General features: G+C 53.5%; 2 long non-coding RNA genes across 3 annotated transcripts; one reads left to right on the plus strand and one right to left on the minus strand.

The window, feature by feature from the left end:
• The first annotated feature begins 260 nt into the window (after window positions 1–260).
• On the plus strand, window positions 261–4,920 carry LOC131490596 (uncharacterized). Of its 2 annotated transcripts, XR_009251140.1 has the most exons (3): window positions 364–807; window positions 1,129–1,593; window positions 4,558–4,920. It is a non-coding gene; the product is annotated as an uncharacterized LOC131490596 (long non-coding RNA). The 2 variants fall into 2 exon arrangements; XR_009251139.1 differs by lacking the exon at window positions 4,558–4,920 and having other exon boundaries at window positions 261–807; window positions 1,129–1,628.
• On the minus strand, window positions 3,577–5,917 carry LOC131490598 (uncharacterized). Its single transcript, XR_009251141.1, has 3 exons — window positions 5,744–5,917; window positions 4,097–4,413; window positions 3,577–3,638 (listed from the first exon to the last, which is right to left on the minus strand). It is a non-coding gene; the product is annotated as an uncharacterized LOC131490598 (long non-coding RNA).
• Window positions 5,918–17,068: the final 11,151 nt, after the last annotated feature.

Raw genomic sequence — 17,068 nt, forward strand, 5'->3', positions numbered from 1 at the left:
ACATAATACACACTCAAGCATATTGGCTGAGTGTGGAAAGACGTCCGGGTGGGCATGTTCAACCAAGAGTTAATGCTGCTTCCTTTGTAGACCAGCGGGAATGGGTGTGACCAGTTCAGGAGAATTTCCTCTTTTATTTTTTACCTGTTTGCATTGCCCGATTATTTCTTAGTTTTTGTTTTGTTTTGTTTTTACAGAATGGATGGCTAAAGACTGGGAGCTCCGTTTCGAGTTGTGCGACCTTGGGTAGGCCATGTATTTCTGAGCGTCCGTCTGCTCGTTTGGATTATGAAATAGCACTCTAATACGTGCTTGTGAGGGTCTTTGTGACGCAGTGAGGTCTATGGAGCCCCCGTTACAGGGCCTGGTTCCCAGCGGGTGCTCAGTAAATGCTGGTAGTAATTGGTCGGGAGCCATGTAAGGAAAGCCAGGGAGGGAAAACATCTGGGCTTTCGGAAGAGCCGTGCACAGCTTCGTCTAGACTGCTGCTTTGGGCAGGCCATTCCCACCGCCCCGGCTTCCCTACCTCGGCCGAGTCCCCCAGACCCTCCCTGGGGAAGACCGGCCACCCGCGCTGGCAACCGAAGGACTTCCTGAGACCTAGGAGAGAAGCAACATGGCCCAGCAGGCCTCAGTAGCATCTCCTTCCCGGCGAATCTCAGAGGCTTGTAAGGCCTCCGCCTACAAAGGGGCCTGAGGCCTCGGCCTGCGTTCAGTGCGGGAACCTCCTGCACAGCGTCTTACCACGGGACCCCAGGAGTGGAGACCTGGTGGTTCTGCCTTATGCAGCAGCTGTTCCCTTTTCCGGTAACAGCACCCCATTCGTCTCACCGAGTCCTCCGCCAGGCCTAGTCCCCCAGTTTGAATGGGGCTGACGGCCCCTTCCTCGCGGCTGGAGGTGGGCACCACCCAGGCCTGAGCCAATCGAACACTCCTGCCCTCTGCCTACAGTGATTGGTTCGGCGATGACCCAATCTAGCCAATGAGAGTCAGACCCAGGATTTTGGTTCGGACTATCCCTGTAACAGAATGGGCTGGGATCCGCTGTGGTAACACAGCCCTGAGATCTTAATTGGGGTGGATCAACTCCCATGAGCATAAAATAACACAGGTGTATTTCCTCCTCAGGCTCCAAGTTCAGCTGGGGCTGGTGGGCGCCCTGCTCCCGCCTCCTTCATTCAGAGAAGTACCATCCAGAACATCATCAGACACCGTAGCAGAGGAAAGGCCACTGGAATCAGATGGGCCTGACTTTACATCTTGACTTTTCTGCTTAAAGCAAGGGGCCTGCCTGACCTGCCCGGTGCATAGCTATTGCTCAGAGAGTATTGACTTCCTGTTGTCCAACTTCGCCATCTGTTGTGTGTCCAAATTGGATGTTCAAGGCTTGGCGCAAATGCCTGCCTCTCCATGAGGACTTCTCAACCCACCTCATTGCTCACCGCTTCTCCATCATCCTCGCGCAGAGGGAAGCACATACTGGGGGCCGTCGTCTGTGCCCCTTCAGTGTCCAGCAAAGCCCCAAGCGCTTAGTAGGTGCTCTGCTCAGTACTCTCGATGTGACTTGGGGCACTTTACCGTGCCAGACGCATAGTAGGTATTAACATGGGCACCCAGTGTCAAGCATATAGTGTCGTCCTGCCTTGTGTCCCCTCCTGCGCGATTGCTAGCCGCGTGTTTTCCAGACGTTATCCCCCCAACACCTCACCGCAGCCACCGGCCCCTTGTACCTTGAGACCTAGAGTTTGTGACCGGGAGTTGCCACTAAGCTATCATTTGCTGAAATGGGTGGGGTGGGGTGCGAGGGCCTTGCAGGGATGATCCAGGGCCCAACTGCCCTGTGGGGGTCATCAGGGGTCAGCGAGCAGAGACTTGGCTTATGAATTTCCTCCCCTGGCCCCAGACAAAGAGGGAAGTCTTTGGCAATGCGGTTACCTTGGCAACTCTTTGTGCTGGCGAGTGGGAGAGGGGGAGGGGGACGACTGGGGGAAGGGGGAGGTAGCTTCTGGGGGCGGGGCAGGAGCTGGAAGGGAAATCCCCCCTTAAAGCAGGGAATGACTGGCTTCTGCCTTGTGGGCAAAGTGAAGGGAGCCCTCCCACCACGGGATGGAGACTGGTCTGGGTGGGAGTCCTGTCTGTCCTCCTCTCCCCTCTAGAAATTTCTTCCAGCTCCTCTAAAAACATGCAGGGGACTAGGTTGGAGCTCTAGCCCTTCCTCTAACTTGCTGTGTGACCTTGCACAAGTCTCTCTCTCTCTCTCTCTCTCTCTCTGAACCTCCGTTTCCTCTCCTAGAAAACGGGTTAATAATCCACAGGGTGGCTGTAAGGATGCGATCTGACTGATGTAAAGGTACTGGGTCCCTGCTAAATGTTAGCGACCTGGGGGCTGTTTTTCATCTGGTTGCCTCTAGCTGGCTGGGCAAGTGACTACCATAAAACAAGGGTGGACATTTCTACGTCACGTTCCTGGAGCTAAGTGGATGTGCCTGGTAACCGTGGTTTTTGATGTTCCTGCCAGATTCTTGACCTGGAGTGGGCGTGGTGGGAGAGTCATTACTACTGAGAGTTAGGGGACACCTCAGTGTAGCTGGGGAAACTGAGGCCCAGAGTGGGTGAAAGTCTAAGGTGACCTTGAGGGAAAGACCTGCGGCTCTGTGTTCTGGGTTCACTGGCTCCAGCTGCAGTCCCAGGCATACCCCCAGGAGCTAGCGTCCCTTCCTGGGAAGGTGGGCTGAGGTCTGAGTAGGGGACATATTTCGAGTAGTGTGGAAACCTTGGTTTCCTGAGAGCAGGAATGGAGTAGGAGACCCCTCTGCCGGGGTGGGGTGGCCTCAAGGCCGTGGCCTGCCATGATGGAGGAACTCCACATATCCATTCACTGATGTGTCCTTGGGCCATCTGGAGGGCGCGGTCACGGTGGAAGGAAGGTGCTTCCCATGGACAACTGGCATCCCGTTTAGTAGTCTGGTCGGGGAGGGGGAAGGCAGAGGGGTTTGTATTTAAGGCTGTGGGAAATCTGGCTGTGCCTCTCCACATGCGTAAAACCCTCTATGGCTCCCTAGCACCCCATCAAAACCCATAAATTCTCACCATGGCTTCAAGGTCACGATCGGTCCGGCCCTGCTCACCTCAGCGGACCCATCACCCCCTGTGCTGCCACATGCTCACTTCATCCCCCATCCCCCCCCCCCCCCCCCACGTTCAGTCTCCTCCCTCTGACACCTTTGGCTCATGATTTCTTCTCTCTGGAGCATTCAGCCTGTCTCCCCAGTATGACTCATCCCACGCATTCTTTCTGGCTCAGCTTAAATGTCACCTCCTCCAGGAGGTTTTCCTTGATCCCCCAGGTTGGTCAGGTGCTTCCTCTGGGGACTCCCAGCCCCCTGGGCTTTGCCCATCACTCTGCTTTGATGACCTGTTGCCTCTTCCCTGCCCCAGACTATGAGCTCGGCGAGGGGGAAAGCACCTCCATTTGCCCATGTCTACTTGTTCATCACCAAATTCTCGGTGCCAAGAACGGCCAGTGCCAGCCCAGAGGAGACACCCAGTAGAAATTTATTTAATAAGCGAATGAGGCAGGAAACCGTGACACTTTCAGCGAGAAGAGCAAATCGGCTTGGCTGCTGGTGGGGCAGGATCTGGGGCAGAGAGAATCCTGATTCAGACAGGATGTCCTCTCCCTATGCCTCAAAGCCCCCCAAGCAACCCCCCATTCCATCCTACCCCTGCTGGCCTGGGTGTGGGACCCGGTGACCAGACGGCTGGGAAGGAGGCTTGGTTGGCACCCTGCAAAGTTCCCTGCCTGTCTCCTGTCTCCTGTCCCCCAGGCTTCACCTGGGGACGGGGCGTCCAGGCACCTCACAGTCACTTCCCTGCCCCATGGTCTGCCAGGGGCACCAATTTCTGCAGAAAATCTTAATAGAAACCTCTCCAACTATTTTTCTGCCTCCAGGAGGCATTAGAAGCTTCAGAATGCTCTTTTGCCCCACCAGTTGGGCACGTAGGCAACGCTCAGAGCCTGCTCTCTGCTCTTTTCACCACGGCTTTGGTGACCACCAGGGACGTCACCACGCAGTGAGCCAAATGCATCAGTTACCTGCTGAGTGCCTTTCCCACGGCTGCTTCCTCTTCTTTGCCACCACCCTGCGGGGTCGGTCATTTCATTCGCTCCACTTAGAAATGGAAGGAATGGAGATCCAGAGAGGGGAAGAGGTTTGCTGGGGTCACTTGCTGGAGAAGGTTGGAGCCGGGGTGCACGCCCACGCCTGTCCCATCCAAGAGCCCTGAGTGGAGGCATGGTGGAGGTGGGCACCAGAGCCGGCTGCCCTGCTTGAGGTGAGGCCCTTTCACGTACAGGTGTGTCTTCTTCGGCAGGTGGGTTTACGTCCCTTCACTGTGCCTCAGCTTCCTCATCTGTAGAATGGGCACAATAATAGCCTCGACATCACTGGCTTATTGTGATGGGCGAATAGTGGAGAAAAGCGTTTGGCCCAGGGCCGTACGCACGGCATGTTCAGTAACGTTAGCAGTCCGGGTTAATTCAACACGTCTTTTCAGGTGCCTGCTGGATGTTGGGGGCTCCCGCGAGGGGACCAGGGCAGACCCCATCCCCACCGTCACGCACTTACATTTGGGTTCTTGCCAAGCGACAAGGTAGAAGGTAATAATTTCTGAGCTTTGACCTACTGTGCACACATAGACCCACTCAACAGATATGAGCTGACTACCTACTATGTGCTGGGCTAGGCGTAGAGGAACAAGAGGCTGGCTCCCCCTTATGTGGAAGACAGAGTGGAGGTGGGAGGCTGAGATGAAAACAATCAGTGTTCCAGGGAAGCATGTGAGGGGGATAATGAATATGGAAGGAGGGAGTCCGAGAGAACCTTCAGCAGGCTGAGGCCCGGAGGACCGATAGGACCTAGTCTGGGGAGGAAGGGGGGGTCTAGGTGCAGGGCACAGTGTGTGCAAAGGCACGAAGGGAGTTGTCTTGCTGACTCACATTCCACCTCGTGGCTGGTGGACTCCTCTATTACGCTTGGCTATGCCTTCTCTCAACTCTGCAAATCGAGTGTGAACGTAAGAACTTTGAAGTCTCATCGGCCGTGACCTTGATTCTCTTTAAATCCTTTCACACATATCATCTCCTTTAATCTGCACACAAATCCTGTTGGTGTGGTTATACAGATATAGGGACAGGCCATCGCTTTCCTCATTTTCAGCATCCGACTTTGGCTCACGTCATAATCTCACGGTTCATGGGTTGGAGCCCCGCATCGGGCTCTGTGCTGACAGCTCAGATTTTGCTGCTTCGGATTTTGTGTCTCCCTCTCTCTCTGCCCCTCTGTTGCTCACACTCTGTCTTTCTCTGTCTCTCAAGAATAAATAAATGTAAATTTTTTTTTTTTTTGGTAGGCTCCATGTTCAGCCCTGAGCATAACACCAGGCTTGAACTCAGGACCTTGAGATCGAGACCTGAGCTGAGATCAAGAGTGGGATGCTTAACCGACTGAGCCACCCAGGTGCCCCAGCCACGAACGAGTTTTTAAAAACATGTCTCATGAGATATTTGGGATATACTTACACTCCAAAAAATTATTTGCTGTTTCTCTGAAATTCAAACATCATGGAATATCCTGATATCCTTCTATTTTATCTGGCGGTGTCTGACCTTGGTTGTGTTCGTTTTTTTCCCCCTGAAAATAAAGGCAATGATAATCACCGTCTGGATTTCGTGAGGACCTACAGTGTGCCAGGCTCCGTGCTAAACTGAGAGTTTTTGAGCACTGAACGATGGCCCGCGGCCCGCAGTTCCTGGCGCGGCCACGCGGTGTCGCCCTCCGCCCGCGGTACCAGGGCGGCGGCGGCGGGGGCGGCCGGGCGCGCGCGGCCCATTCATCACCGCGCGGCCGCGGCGCGCAGACAATGCGGGGAGCGGCCCTTGCCCGCGCCCGCGCGGCTGTCGGTACAAAGGAAGCGCTGTTAACACGTGTACCGTAATGGGCTCCCCCACGGCCTCTTCCCGGGCCGCCCGCTCCCAGCCTGACGGATGGCCCGAGCCATCCATCTAAATTATGTCATGGGCGATGAGCATCCTCTTCTGTCCACTCCGTCCCGCAGCCGGGGCCAGGCTGGGCCTCTGGTGGCGGAGCACCCTGCCCCGGGCGACCCGGGTGGCCTCCCACGCTGAGGAAGGAGCCTCGTACAGGGTGAGCGCCTACTGTGTGAGGGGCTCCAGCCGCTGCCTTCTTGGTCTGCATGCAAAGCGGTGCGGTTTATTGGCCCACTTTGCAGAAGGGGAAACTGAGGTCTGGAACTGGAAAGTCTTCCTTCCAAGGTCACGCGGCTCTGGGGTTTGCCAGAAATGGGGTTTTTTTTGTCCCCCCCCCCCCCCAGAGCTTTATTGAGATGTAATTCACATACATCACATTCACGTGCATTTGAAATGTACAGTTCCATGTTTTGTTTTGTTTTTTTAAGTCTCGTCACAGCCTTGTGTAGCTATGGGCACAGTCCTATTTTAGAACATTTTAATTACTCTGAAAATACCCCCTACCTGTTAGCAGGCACCCCCAGCTCCCCTCTCCCCCTAGCTCTTGGTAACTGCTGATCTATTTCTGTCTGTAGATTTGCCTGTTCTGGGCATTTCGTGTAAATGACTCATCCACTATGTGACCTTTTGTGACAGGCTTATTTCACTTAGCAGAGTGTCTTCAAGGTTCGTCTCTATTGCAGCATGTGTCTGTACTTCATTCCTTTTTATGGCTGAATAATATTCCATTGTATGGATGTGCCACATTTGTTTATCTGTCTGCTGATGGGCATGTGGGTTGTTTCCCCAAAATGCTTGTTTCTTTGTTTGTTTGTTTATTTATTTAGGGAGGGCGCAGAGGGAGACAGAGAGAGAATCCCAAACAGGGTCTGTGCTATGAGCACAGAGCCCGATACGGGGCTCGATCTCTTGAACCACAGGATTCTGGCTCAGGACATAATTGAGCCCCCCGGGCACTGGTTTCCACTTTTTGACTGCTGGGGTAGCACCGCTCTGAACATTTGTGGAGTTTTTGTGTGGAAATGTGTTTCGAAGCCCCTTTGGTAGCTACCTAGGAGTGAAATTGCTGAGACATTCGGTCACATCCTGTGTCACAGTGTAGGAACCGCCAGACGGTTTTCCAAGCCCCTGCATCTTTCTGCTGCCCCTTCCAGCAGTGCAAGAGGACTTTGATTTTCCTGCATTCTAGCCAGCACTTGTTACCCGTCCGACTGACTCTAGTCAAGTGCTATCGCGTTGTGATTTTGATTTGCATTTCCCTGAAGGCTAATGATGTCAAGCGTCTTTCCATGTGCTTCTTGGCCATTCGCGTAGCTTCTTTGGGTTGGGGGATGTCTATTCAGATCTTTTACCCAGCTATAAAAAAAATTGGTTGCTTGTTATTATTTTTAAAAGTTTTAAAAATGTTTATTTTTGAGAGAGAGAAAGAGAGTGCAAGCAGGGGAGGGACAGAGAGAGAGACACAGAATCCGAAGCAGGCTCCAGGCTCCGAGCTGTCAGCACAGAGCCCGACGGGGGGCTCGAACTCACAAACCGCGAGATCATGACCTGAGCCGAAGTCAGATGTTTAACTGACTGAGCCACCCGGCACCCTAGTTGTCTGTTATTGAGTCATAAGAGTTCTTTATAAATTCTGGATACAAATGCCTTATCTGATACATGAGATGCAGATATTTTCTCTCATTTTGTGAGTTGCCTTCTCACTTCCTTGAGGGTATTGTTTGCAGCACAAAACGTTTTAAATTTTGGTGGAGGTCCAATGTCTATTTTTCCTTTCCTTGCTTGTGCTTTCAATGTTGGTTATTGAGACTCAGAACCCAGCTCTGTGTGAGTCTGAAGTTGGGGATCTTTTGGCTGCACTGAGGGGAGGGGCGCTTGACCTCCCATGGAGATTTTAGGAGGAGCTGGTGGGGATTGTCGGTCATCTCAGGCTGGGGAGGGCGTGGAGCTGCGGAAGAACAATGACCTTGGAGTCAAAGGAATTTGGGTTTCAGGCCTGGCCGGGCTCTTGCTGTCTTTCCTCGGGGACTCGGGTGGGCCATTCAATGCTTTTGAGTCTCAGGTTACTCACCTGCGCAAGGGAGATAGTCATACCTGCCCATGAGGTTGCCGCGATATTAAACGAGGCAATGCATGAATGCAGGGGGTGCTTTGTAAGCAGAGCTGCGAGGACCATGGCGTGTAGCTTCCACTGGGAGAGCCTCCGGCTCCCCACGCCCCCTGCACATTGCAGGGCTGTGGCCACGGAGACACGTAGCACCTGGGTGCCGAGGATCAGGGCACACGGCTGGGAGTCCCGGAGCCTCGGTCCCAATGAACTTGTCTCTGGAGCCTGAACACAAAGCGTGGTTTCCCTCTGTGCTGCTGAGAACTGCCAGGGAACAGAGCAGACCAGAAGCCAGTAGATGGTGAGGCGGAGGAAGGCGGTGGCTCTGATTTAGATGTGGCGGCCTCTGGGCCTGCCCCGGGTCCCACAGCCATGCTGTCTGATGCGGGTTCTGTGAGGGACACCCCGTGAGGACACCCCTGTGTTACCGATGATGGCACCGCTGAGGCTCAGAGAGGCGAAGACACTCGTTGGGGGTCCCCCAGCCCCGTCTTGAAAAGCCAACACAAATAAGGGCTTCTGGGGGGGCCTGGGTGGCTCAGCCAGTTAAGTGTCTGACTATCGATTTCGGCTCAGGTCATAATCTTACGGTTCGTGGGATCAAGCCCCGTGTCTGGGATTCGTTCTCTCCTTTCCTCCTCTCTATCCCTCCCCGACTTGTTCTCACTCTGTCTCTCAAAATAAATAAGTAACTTTTTTTTTCTTTTTTAAGAAGGGCTCCTGGTCTCTGGACCCAAGAAGCTTCAGGCATCGCCCTGGGACGTTTCCGGACAATGGGTCTTCTCTTCATGGATCTCCGGAGGGCCCCTGCCCACATGCGCCTCCCCTGCTCCCTAGGAAGGAGGAGACGCTTTGGAGCCACCCAGCCCTGGGCTGGATCCAGAGATATCAGTTACTGTCTGACCCTCAATCTCTTCATCTGTCCAATGGGGATACTGTTTCTTGCCTCCAGGGTTGCTTGAGGATAAAACGAGAGCTCAGATGCAGCCAGAGCTCAGCCAGGGAGGTGCTCAGTGGAGACCTGGCCCTCCCCGAGTGCCTGGTAGTTGAGGTGATCTCTGTGATTAGCGACAATTCGGATGAGCGCTTTGCAGCCGGCGCAGGCTGGGGATTCACACTTGGGACTTGGGGGTGCTGGTCAGGCCGTGCCCTGCCTCCTGGACCCCCCGGGCGCAGGCTGGAGCTGGTATTTCCAGGGCTGTGGGAAGCCCAGGGCGCTGTCTGCAGGTAGATGGAGGTGGAGAAAATTGATTCGGGCCCAGAGGCCGCAGGCGGCAGGGCGATCACATACAGCAGAGCCGCTGGAGATGAGAAGACCCTGGGTCACAGCTCTCTGTGCCCCACGCGGTCGCCCGGTCAGTCCCTCCGGCTGGCCCGCCGGCCCCCTGTCCTAAAGCTGGTCTGCACCGCGGAGAGTCCTGGGGAGAGCTGGGCCGCATCCGCCCCTCCAGACGGACAGACGGACAGACGGACAGGCAGGCCCACGTCCACCCCCCTGGGGGAGCATCATCCATTTCTCCTTGGTGCCGCCTCCTAGCTCCCTTGCGTCCTTCCGGAAATTTCCGTTGCTGGTTCCTGCTTCTCTCTGCGATCTCCAGGGCCTGGCTCCTAGCAGGCGCTCAGTTAACGCCTGCTGGAGGGATGAATCAGTGTTGTCTCTTCAGAGAGGAGAGTGGCATTTTTATGTTCAGCCCACTGGCCACCTCCCCGGGCCGTGGCTGTCCTTGGCGTGAGGGCACCAGCGTCCAGGACTGTGCCACATAGCGTGGTGCCCGTGGCTTCGTGCGGAGATGCTCTGGACACAGGGCAATGGCGGGGGCAAGGAGGGCCAGGCCCTGAGTTCGAATGTGGCCCCATAGCTTCCTTGCTGGTTGAAGGGACTTGGCCCCTTTGAGCCTCAGTTTCCTTCTCTGTCAAATGGGGTAACGCTTTGTGGTGTTTTCATGAGGACTCGAGACGTTAATGCAACTACAGCAGCAGTGTGTTGCCGATGGTGAGAGATTGGTGATGACCAGGCTTCATTTTCCAGTGGGGGTGTGGGTGGGGGTCATGGCGTGCCGATGGCGAAAACACTCAGCCCGCTTGGGCAGGAGCCAGAGGAATCAAGGTTTAGCCTTTTCCAGCTGTGTGACTACAGGCAGGCCACTTGAGGGAGAAGAAGAGGAGGGGGAGAGGGAGAGGAGGGAGGGAGGCGGAGGGGGAGAGGGAGAGGAGGGAGGGAGGTGGAGGGGGAGAGGGAGAGGAGGGAGGGAGGTGGAGGGGGAGAGGGAGAGGAGGGAGGGAGGAGGAGGGGGAGAGGGAGAGGAGGGAGGGAGGAGGAGGGGGAGAGGGAGAGGAGGGAGGGGAGGAGGGGGAGAGGGAGAGGAGGGAGGGAGGTGGAGGGGGAGAGGGAGAGGAGGGTGGGAGGTGGAGGGGGAGAGGGAGAGGAGGGAGGGGAGGAGGGGGAGAGGGAGAGGAGGGAGGGGAGGAGGGGGAGAGGGAGAGGAGGGAGGGAGGAGGAGGGGGAGAGGGAGAGGAGGGAGGGAGGCGGAGGGGGAGAGGGAGAGGAGGGAGGGAGGAGGAGGGGGAGAGGGAGAGGAGGGAGGGAGGCGGAGGGGGAGAGGGAGAGGAGGGAGGGAGGAGGAGGGGGAGAGGGAGAGGAGGGAGGGAGGAGGAGGGGGAGAGGGAGAGGAGGAAGGGAGGTGGAGGGGGAGGGGGAGAGGGAGAGGAGGGAGGGAGGCGGAGGGGGAGAGGGAGAGGAGGGAGGGAGGAGGAGGGGGAGAGGGAGAGGAGGGAGGGAGGAGGAAGGGGAGAGGGAGAGGAGGGAGGGAGGAGGAAGGGGAGAGGGAGAGGAGGGAGGGAGGAGGAGGGGGAGAGGGAGAGGAGGAAGGGAGGTGGAGGGGGAGGGGGAGGGGGAGAGGAGGGAGGGAGGCGGAGGGGGAGAGGGAGAGGAGGGAGGGAGGCAGAGGGGGAATGGGGTCATCAGGTGGGGTGGGGTGGGGGAGGATGCGCTCTGGCTGAGAGCCACAGAATCCAGTTCCCTTTGGGCCCCCACTCACTAAATAACTTTGGGCAAGTCGTTCTGTCCCCTTGCCTCAGTTTCCGTATTGGTCAGTGAAGGAGCGGAGCAGAAATTAACAAGGGGACAGGAGGCAGCTGACTCACTCCAGCCTGTGATAAGGCCAGGGCTGCCTGGCAGCATCATCTCTTGGCCTCAGTCTGTCTCCGTGGCCATGGAGGTCGAGAAAAGAGTGGCCACTGCTTCCTGACCACTGCCCGCAGCTGGGCCCTGATCCGAGGACTGCACATGTGTTAAATCCCATGTCGTGCTCCCTGACCCCGTGAGGCAGGGATAGCCGTGAACCCATTTTCCAGCTAAGGAAGCTGAAGTCACACTATTGGGAGTACAGTGGGCTCTCCTAGAACCTCGGCCTTGGCCCTCCAAGCCCAGAGTCTCTACTACAAACCTATGTGCTTCCTTTTTTCAAGATGGTGTATCTATTTATTTCGAGAAAGAGAGAGAAAGCTCGCGTCGGGGAGGGCAGGGAGAGAAGAGAGAGCGAGAATCCCACAGAGCTGGGCCCGGGGCAAGCTGTCAGCACAGAGCCCGACGTGGGTCTCGAACCCACGGACCGCGAGATCGTGACCTGAGCTGAAGTCGGGATGCTTAACTGACTGAGCCACCCAGACGTCCCCTTATATGTGTCTCCCTTTTGGGAACCACAGACCTGGCCTCTCCAGCGGCCGCGCAGCCCCCAGGGGCGTGAGCCAATCCCTGCCCACCCCTCGGGCATGTGGTGATGCAAAGGCAGGACGCCCGTCTGTGAAACCCTGGATTGTGAGTGCCTCCCGGGACAAGGGCTTCATCTGTCCTGATGAGCATCCTCTCTCCCACTGGCGCAGTGCCTGGTGCAAAGTGGGTGCTTGGGGGACCCGTGAAGAGGCGGATGAGTGTATTTGTAACTAGCCAAGTGTCTTGTATACAGTAGGCACACATGCAGTAGAATTGCTCAGTCCTGGAGTGCAGAGGGCCCTCTCCAGTTCTACAGTTCACCCAACACGTTTGGCAGATGGTGACTGTCTTAGCCTAGGCGGCTGTAACAAATACCGTCGACCGGGTTACAGTCCTGGAAGCTGGGAAGTCCAAGGTCAAGGTGCCTGCGGCTCAGGTATCACATGAGGGCCCGCTTCCTGGCTTACAGTCGGCGGCCTTCCTGCTGGGTCTTCACGTGGTGGAGAGAACGATCGTCTCTCTGATGACTCTTTTGTAAGGACCACTAATCCCTTTCATGGGGGTGCCACCCTCATGACCTCACCACCTCCAAATACCATCACGCTGGGGATTAGGGTTTCAACAGCCCTAATCTGGGGGGACCCAGACCCACAAACGTTCAGTCTATAGCAGGGGCACTGTGGCTCAGAGGGAGAGGGACTTATCCAAGGACACACGGCTAGCGCCTACAGAGCGAGGCCCAGAGCCCGGCTCTGGTGCTCCTTCTTCCCGTCCGTGCTGGCTGGGTGGGTTGATGTCATCCGCGTGGCCTGGCCTGGCGCATTGCTCCCTCCTGGCTTCTGGTGGCCATGGGTGTTCCCCAGCTTGTAGATGTCCCCGTACCTTTACATCATTAACATCATCTTCCCGCCTCCCTGCTGTGTATGCCTGTCTCTGTGTCCAAATTTCCCCTTATATGAGGCACAGTCATCCTGGATTAGAGCCCACCCCAATGCTTAACTTGATCATCTGCATACACCCTATTTCCAAATAAGATCCCACTCACAGGTACCAAGGGTGGGAGGGACGTAATTCAATCCATAATTGGGCTGCAATGAAATACACGTTGTGCGGTGTTTTTGAGCACCAACTGTATACCTGGCCCATGAGGGAGAGAGGCAGGGTGGGGGTGGGGGTGGAGGAGAACTAGTATCTAGAAGCGGGGACCCTCAACGGGTGTGGATTGAGGGTGGTAGGAGGTGAGGTGTCTCTGGACCTGAAGGGGGTGCACGGCAGGGGGCTGAGTCTAGAAGGAAGGTGGGGGGACTGATGGTAATAACGCTGAATGTCAGGTGCCGGAGTTAGGAACTGACCCACGAAGACATTCTCAGCAGTAAACAGAAGTCTCCAATGGATGAACTCAAGAGCTGCAGAAAGAATGCTTGCTTGGTTGGTTTGTGTCTCGGGGCTCAGCTCACCTCCGTGTCCCCAGGGGAAGAATCTGAGGTCCCGAGCAGGGTAGTGACTCCCCCAGGGTCACACAGCCAGCAAAGGGCCGGGAGCGGCCCTGGAAGGCGGACCTACTTGCTTCCAAGTCTTCGGAGCACATGGCCCGGTGTGCAGTTATAAAAATGCTTATTCAAAACACAACAGCCGTTACCGATGACAATAGAAGCCATTTGCCTGGTTTCGCTCATCTACATCTCTAGGGGTTAGTAAATTTGCAGCCAATTTTCAGGGGTTTCAAATTGAATTTCTAGGAAGGTTCCATGGAGACATGGAGAAATGAGTCTTAGTTCCCACGCTTATCCTATAAGGGGCTAGGCTGAATTTTTATTCATCTAGTGAGACTTTACTGACTACCTACTGTGTGCCGTCCCCCTCCCCTCCCCAGAAATGGGTTGGGGATTCAGAGATTTGGAAAAGAAAAGTTCTTCTGGGATCCAAAAATACTCTTGCTGACCCAGCCTCATGGGACTCAGTGTTCATGGGACAGGCAGTCCTGTGCAGGGATAATCAGAATCCAGGTAGCATGACTGGAACAAGCTTAGGGGCCAGTGGGAGCCCCGGCGGCTGTCTGACCTGCCTGGGGGGTGCCAGGAGGGCTTCCTGAAGGAGGTGATGCTGGAGTGAGTCTTGAGAAAGAGGTTGGAATTTACCCAGTGGGGGAGAGGAACAGGTGGGCGTTCCAGGCAGGTGGGGTAGCCTTGCTTTGGAGTGCAAAGCCTCAGAAGTATAAGGTTTTATGGAAAGACTGTAAATGCATGGGCATGGGGTTGGAGAGTATGAGGAGTGGAGGGGCAGAGGTGAGCAAGAGCCTTGGAAATCATGGGAAGGATTATCCAGAAGGTAATATCTAGAAGGCATTATCTAGAAGGTAATAGGGATCTATGGAAGGGTTTAGAGCAGAGGAGTAACCTAGCAGTATTGGCCTTTCTGGAGAGATCCCTTTGGCTATCATGAGGGGAACAGGTAGGGACGTAACCATAGAGACCAGTAAAGAGATGGAAGGGTGGGGTATTTAATACGAATAGTAATTATGACAATATATCGCTTACTGTGTACCAGGGGCTGTTCTAAGCGTGTACATGTTTTTAACTCATGCCATCCTCAAACATCCCTGTGGGCTGAAAGGCATGTCAGTAAAGCTCTTAACCTTAGGGCCTGGCACATCGTTAAGTATCAACAGATTATTTGCCTAGTGTTAGCAACTCCATGCCCCATTTTGCAGCTGAGGGCTGAGGTTCAGACAGTTTATGTAACTTGCCATATTGGATGCCGTGATGCACAGCCCAGATCTGCTTTTGGAAAGAAAGGATTTTTTAAATGTTTATTTATTAGTTGAGAGAGAGAGAGAGAGAGAGAGGCAGAAAGAGAGGGAGAGAGAATCCCAAGCAGGCTCCACGCTGTCAGCCCAGAGCCCGACGTGGGGCTCGATCTCATGAACTGTGAGATCATGACGAGCTGAAATCAAGAGTCGGACGCTCAACCAACTGAGCCACCCAGGTGCCCTGGAAAGAAAGGATTTATTTCTTTGCTGCCAGGACCTTGGGCGCTGCCACACCCATGGTCACTCCCTTCTGAGAACAGTAGGCATCATATGCTTGGTAGATGACGAAGGTAAGGACCATGTCCCGACTTGAGACAGCCTTGAAGGGCCACTGAGCTCCAGAACCGCACACGGGGTCTGCCGAGACCTTGGCCTTCATCACGGCTCAGCTTCTACCTCTTCCGTTGCTGCGTCCTTCTCTCTTCCACGGGTTTGGGTCCCAAGACCACCTCCTCCTGAGCATCTTGCAGGTTCTCCTTGCTGAGGACGGACCTGTGATACTCGCCCAAGGGAGCACAGCCAGGAATCAGCAGAGCTGTTGTATCAGGGTTTTCTAGAGAGACAGAACCAATAGGAGATAGATGATAGATAGGTAGATGATAGATAGATAGATAGATAGATAGATAATAGATGATAAATAGATAAATGATAGATAGATAATAGGTGATAGATAGATAGATGATAGATAATAGATAGATGATAGATAGATAGATAATAGATGATAGATGGATAATAGATAGATGATAGATAGATAGATAGATGATAGATAATAGATAGATGATAGATGGATAATAGATAGATGATAGATAGATAACAGATAGATGATAGATGGATAATAGATAGATAATAGATAGATAGATGATAGATAGATAGATAATAGATAGATAGATGATAGGTAGATAATAGATAGATGATAGATAAATAGATGATAGATAGATAGATAATAGATGATAGATAGATAATAGATAGATGATAGATAGATAGATAATAGATAGATGATAGATAATAGATAGATAACAGATAGATGATAGATGGATAATAGATAGATAATAGATAGATAGATAGATGATAGATAGATAGATAATAGATAGATAGATGATAGGTAGATAATAGATGATAAATAGATGATAGATAGATAGATAATAGATGATAGATAGATAATAGATAGATGATAGATAGATAGATAATAGATAGATGATAGATAGATGATAGATAATAGATAGATGATAGATGGATAATACATGATAGATAGATGATAGATAGATAGATAGATAGATAGATAGATAGAAGATAGATAATAGATGATAGATAGATGATAGATAGATAATAGGTGGTACATAGATAATAGATGATAGATAGATGATAGATAATAGGCAGATGATAGATAGATAGACAGATAGATGATAGATAATAGATGATAGATGGATAATAGATAGATGATAGATAGATAATAGATAGATAGATGATAGATAATAGATAGATGATAGATAGATGATAGATAGATAGATAGATAATAGATGATAGATAGATAATAGACAGATGATAGATAGATAGATGATGAGAGAGAGAGAGAGACTTTGCCCTTCGTCTACCTTTTTGTTCTATTCAGTCCCTCAACGGATTGGAAGAGGCCCACCCACACCGGTGAGGGTGATGTTACTCAGTCTGTCAGTACAAATGCTGATCTCTCCTGGAAACCCCCTCACAGACGTGCCCAGAAGACATGTTATGGCAGGTATCTGGGCATCCCTTAGCCCACTGGAGCTGACGCATGAAATTAACCATCACAGCGAGGAGGAAACCCCTGACTCATTCGGCTTCAAAACCTCCATCCTGCCCTCACGCCAGGCTCCCTCGATCAAGTCTCTTGGACTCTCTGAACTTTGGTTTCCTCGTCCGTAAAGTCAGGGTGTACCAGTGTCTCGGTCTGTCCAGGCTACCGTGACAAAATGCCATAGACCGGGCGGGGGGCGGGCAGGGCTTAAACAGCAGCCCTCCGTCACCTCGGTGGCTGGAAGCCCCAGATTGAGGTGCCAGCAGGCTGTCACCAGGCTCGGATGGCTACAGGCTTAGGCATTCCCAGGCGTTTCTTGATTTCAGCACTCAAAGTCCACATCTCAGGAAATCCATCAGTCCCAGATAAATCAAGGTCATCCGCTTGGGACTGTCCCCGTTTGAAAACCGCAACACCCTCAAGCCTCGGGGAAGCAGGACAGTTGGTCACCCTTTCAAAAAAGAAAGGTTAATTTTTCACTCACTCACGTTTCACCACCATCATGTACATCACACTCCACATTGGCTGCGGCTCCTGCTTCAAATGGTTTTTGCCCGCGACTCAGGTCACTGGAGCCACCTCTCTCTGGCACGTGGCTGGTCTGTCTGGAGGCAGCG

This window comes from Neofelis nebulosa, chromosome 11 (assembly GCF_028018385.1).
Source record: "Neofelis nebulosa isolate mNeoNeb1 chromosome 11, mNeoNeb1.pri, whole genome shotgun sequence".
In the NCBI taxonomy this organism is placed as follows: domain Eukaryota; kingdom Metazoa; phylum Chordata; class Mammalia; order Carnivora; family Felidae; genus Neofelis; species Neofelis nebulosa.